This window comes from Mandrillus leucophaeus, unplaced genomic scaffold (genome assembly GCF_000951045.1).
Source record: "Mandrillus leucophaeus isolate KB7577 unplaced genomic scaffold, Mleu.le_1.0 Scaffold413, whole genome shotgun sequence".
NCBI classification, from domain to species: domain Eukaryota; kingdom Metazoa; phylum Chordata; class Mammalia; order Primates; family Cercopithecidae; genus Mandrillus; species Mandrillus leucophaeus.
Window position 1 is genome coordinate 1,024,422 of NW_012104399.1, and position 4,324 is coordinate 1,028,745.

Sequence of the window (4,324 nt, forward strand, 5' to 3'; positions counted from 1 at the left end):
ACCATGCTGTTTTGGTTACTGTAGCCTTGTAGTATAGTTTGAAGTCAGGTAGCGTGATGCCTCCAGCTTTGTTCTTTTGACTTAGCATTGTATTGGCAATGCGGGCTCTTTTTTGGTACCACATGAACTTTAAAGTAGTTTTTTCCAATTCTGTCAAGAAAGTCATTGGTAGCTTGATGGGGATGACACTGAATCTACAAATTACCTTGGGCAGTATGGCCATTTTCACGATATTGATTCTTCCTATCCATGAGCATGGAATGTTCTTCTATTTGTCTGTATCCTCCTTTATTTCATTGAGCAGTGGTTTGTAGTTCTCCTTGAAGAGGTTCTTCACATCCCTTGTAAGTTGGATTCCTAGGTATTTTATTCTTTTTGAAGCAATTGTGAATGGGAGTTCACTCATGATTTATCTCTCTGTTTGTCTGTTACTGGTGTAGTAGATCTGCTTTCTGCATGGACTACTCAGTTACCCCCATGGGAGAGAGATAAACTGTTACTTATTTTTTTGAACCACTGTAGTTTTGAATCAGTTTGTTATAGCAGCAGCTTAATCTATAGCAGCTAAGTCATGTTCAGGAAATTAAACTTTACCAAGTGAGGCAATATTGTATAGTGGATGTACATGGGGCCAAATAACATGCATTTGAATCCCAGTTCTCCCACTTCTGAGCCGTGTGATCTTGGGCATGTTATTCAACCTTGTTGTGACTCAGTTTTCTCATCTATTAAATAGATTCAGAGGGACAAGTTCGCCTACAGCTCGTTCCCTTTCTAGACTATATCCAGTACCAGGGCCTAGAATTCCCTGCCCAGTAGCCATGAGCCAGCTTCCAAAGTCTGCATGGACTTTTTTGGCTTTGTCCTGACGGCTGACTATACCTTCCAGGTACCCTTGGTCTGAGATATTGCCAAGGGGTGGCTGTGGGACAGTGGTGTGGGTGGAACTCAGATGGGCAGGTTAGAGTGTACTACATTAGACATGAGGCCTCTCTGGCATGTGATGACAGAGCAGAGGGTGGTGAGAGGTAGGGGTGAATTGCAGACCAGTGGCACACTCTCCAAAGAAGTCACATTCAGGTAGCACAGAACAACCCATGAGTGTGATGAGAATTCTAATTTTTTTTTTTTTTTTTAAAGACACAGGGTCACGTTATGTAGCCCAGTCTGGAGTGCAGTAGTGCAATCATAGCTCCCTGCATGCTTGAATACCTGGGTTCAAGCAATCCTCCCAAGTAGCTGGAACTAAAGGTGCATACCACCATAATGGCTAAGTTTTATTTTTTGTAGAGATGAGGGTCTGGTTCTGTTGCCCAGGCTGGCCTCAAACTTCTGGCCTCAAACAATCTGCCCACATCTGCCTTACAAATTGCTGGGATTACAGGTGTGAGCTATTGTGTCTGGCCAGAGTTCTAAATTTGAGTCTGGCCCTCCAGTTGTCGTGAAAGTATATTTGTTAAGTTAGGAGAATAGAACATATTTGATAGTTTGAGAGCTGGATTTACAATTTTAAAGTATTTAGGCATTGGCAGGCAAACTTCCTTTTGAACACCTGCTCTTCCCTGTAAACTTAGGTGGGGGGTGGCAGGGGGGCTGGATACCTTGTCACCCTGGCATGAGGAATAAATGTAACAACAGATAAAAAATACTCAAAGCATATGGTATGTACTCGATGGCATTGAAAATGATGATGTTTATGATTCTCCTGAAATCTTAAAAAGGAAGCTGGTTGCCCTCCCTTCATCCTTCTCCATCTCTGTGGGTCGGAATGTGGATATAGTAGTGGTGAAATAACTCCTGAGGGAAATTTTATCATAACCTTGACACTAAGAAAGGACAAGATGGCACAAGAAAAATAAACCAAGTGGGCTTTACTTATGATGCAAAAATCTTTTCTTTTTTTTTTTTTTGACAGTCTCGCTCTGTCGCCCAGGCTGGGGTGCAGTGGCCGGATCTCGGCTCACTGCAAGCTCCCCCTCCCTGGTTTAGGCCATTCTCTTGCCTCAGCCTCCCGAGTAGCTGGGACTACAGGCGCCCGCCACCTCGCCCGGCTAGTTTTTTGTATTTTTTAGTAGAGACGGGGTTTCACCGTGTTAGCCAGGATGGTCTCAATCTCCTGACCTCGTGATCCGCCCGTCTCGGCCTCCCAAAGTGCTGGGATTACAGGCTTGAGCCACCGCACCTGGCCAGATGCAAAAACCTTAGTAAAATATTACCAAATAGAACCCTACAGTCTATCTTCAAAAGGATAATATATTGTGACCAAATAGGGTTTATCGGAAGAATACAAAGACGATTCAACTTTTAAAAATATATCAAATGTAACCTACTACATCAACAGTTAAAAAAACATTCACTTTATATAAAAATCTCACTAGAAATAGACAGAAATGTCTCTAACTTATAAACAATGTATCAGAAAACTATAACAAACGCCATATTTGATGGTGAATTATTAGAAACTCTAGGGTAACAATGGGGACTATCAACCAAATCAGTGACCACAGGAGAATGAGTGGGAAGAGGAGGCAGAGGGGCCAGCCGAAGGGAGAGTTCCGACACATCTGCCGCTCTGGAAAGAAGTAAGCCTGGTGGGAAAGAATCTGTGGGTGACCCATAGGCGAGAGTGGAAGGCATGGAATCAGATGAGATCAATTAGGGGGAGAGAGTAGGGTAGGAAGAGAACCAAGAAGAAAAGCCAGGAACACTGTATTAAGGGAACCATGACACTGGGGAGCCAGAGACTGAGTCTGGAAGGGAGCAGACGGAGGAACAGAAGCAAAGGGAAACCTGGAGGGAAAGGGCACTGAGGAGGAGGGTGTTCTTCACAGAGTCAAAGTAAAGAGGGCAAGGATTTAGGAGTCACGATTTGCTACTGAGAGGCTTCTGTTGACCTTAGCCAAAGCTGTTTCCGTGGAGCGGGGAGAGCTAAGGGCCGTGTGGGTGGGTAATCAATGGTAAAATCAGAAGTGGAAGCAGAAAATGAGCACTTCCACCAGGAAGGGGAAGTGAGCTGTGCGTAGGCACCACGAGAAGGAGGTGAAGTTCCAGGGGAGTTTTATGAGGTTGTGGTGAAATCAGCATTTTTGTAAGTCCGAAGGGGAGCAACCAGTGGAGAGTAGAGAGACTGACAAGAGACAACAGAAAGCAGATGACTGACGGGGCAAGTTCCTGCTGAAGGTGGGAGGAAAGAGATGCTCATAAAAGTGAATTACTGTTTCACCATGAAAAACATAAATGAAATCATTTATACTGCCATTCCTTTATTAATTCAGTAAGTATTGATTAAGTATCTACTATGTGCCAGGCACTAACCTGGTGCTGGAAATAAGATAGGAAAAATTCCCACCCTATATTGTGTAAGTTCATTAACTTAAAAAAAAAGCAAAACCAAATCCAGAAACAAACACAAATTTGGCCCCTGTCAGGCCAGCGCTAAAGGAGGCATGGTCTTGGAGGAAGTGTGTGTGACCTCCAGGCACTGGAGTCCCTCAGCAGGAATGCTACTCATCTCAAAGGCAACACAGAAAGTGGCAGCTGGGACCAAGGATCCAGAATTTGAATACCCTCCTACCACATTCTACCAGAGAGTCCTTTAGGACTATGTTAATGTGAGAGAAAAAAAAAACTTTACTTCAATGACAAGTTTTCACTATGAATGATTAGGAGAGTCTCCCTTCTCCTGAAACATTGCTGTTAGGGACAGAATGGAAAAGACTCCTGGACATATGGCCCAGAACTACAATGCATGTTAGATAGAAGAGGTACACGCCATGTGTCATAACTAGAAAGGAGAAACGCAGGCTTGCTGTGCTTAATGCACTCACAGCCTCAATAAAGACAAATGACAATAGGCAAAAGGATGATGACAGATGCTCATTTACATCAGTAAACCTGATATCGAAACCTTCAACCCTCCGAATAGCAAGTCACTGGTTCTTTTCTTTCACCTTCCCCCCGGCCCCTGCGCCAACCAATTTCATTCAGATACAGCTTAGCTGGACCAAATCTATCAAGTCATGCTTATCCTTAATCCTCATCAGAGTTCTTAAAGTCATCAACTAACCATATTGATTTAGAAATAGAAAAAGAAAAGCAGAGAATCTGTGTTTTGACCTTTCTCCTGAAACATTGCTCTTAGACACATATGACCCAGAACTACAATGCATGTTAGATAGAAGAGGTACACGCCATGTGTCGTAACTAGAGAGGAGAAATGCTAAATTCATGAAAAGGGATTCACAGACAGTTTTAACAGAAAGGGCCTTTGAAGTAATTGACTGGGATCTTATTTGACAGGATGAAAATAATCAATCACAAGGCT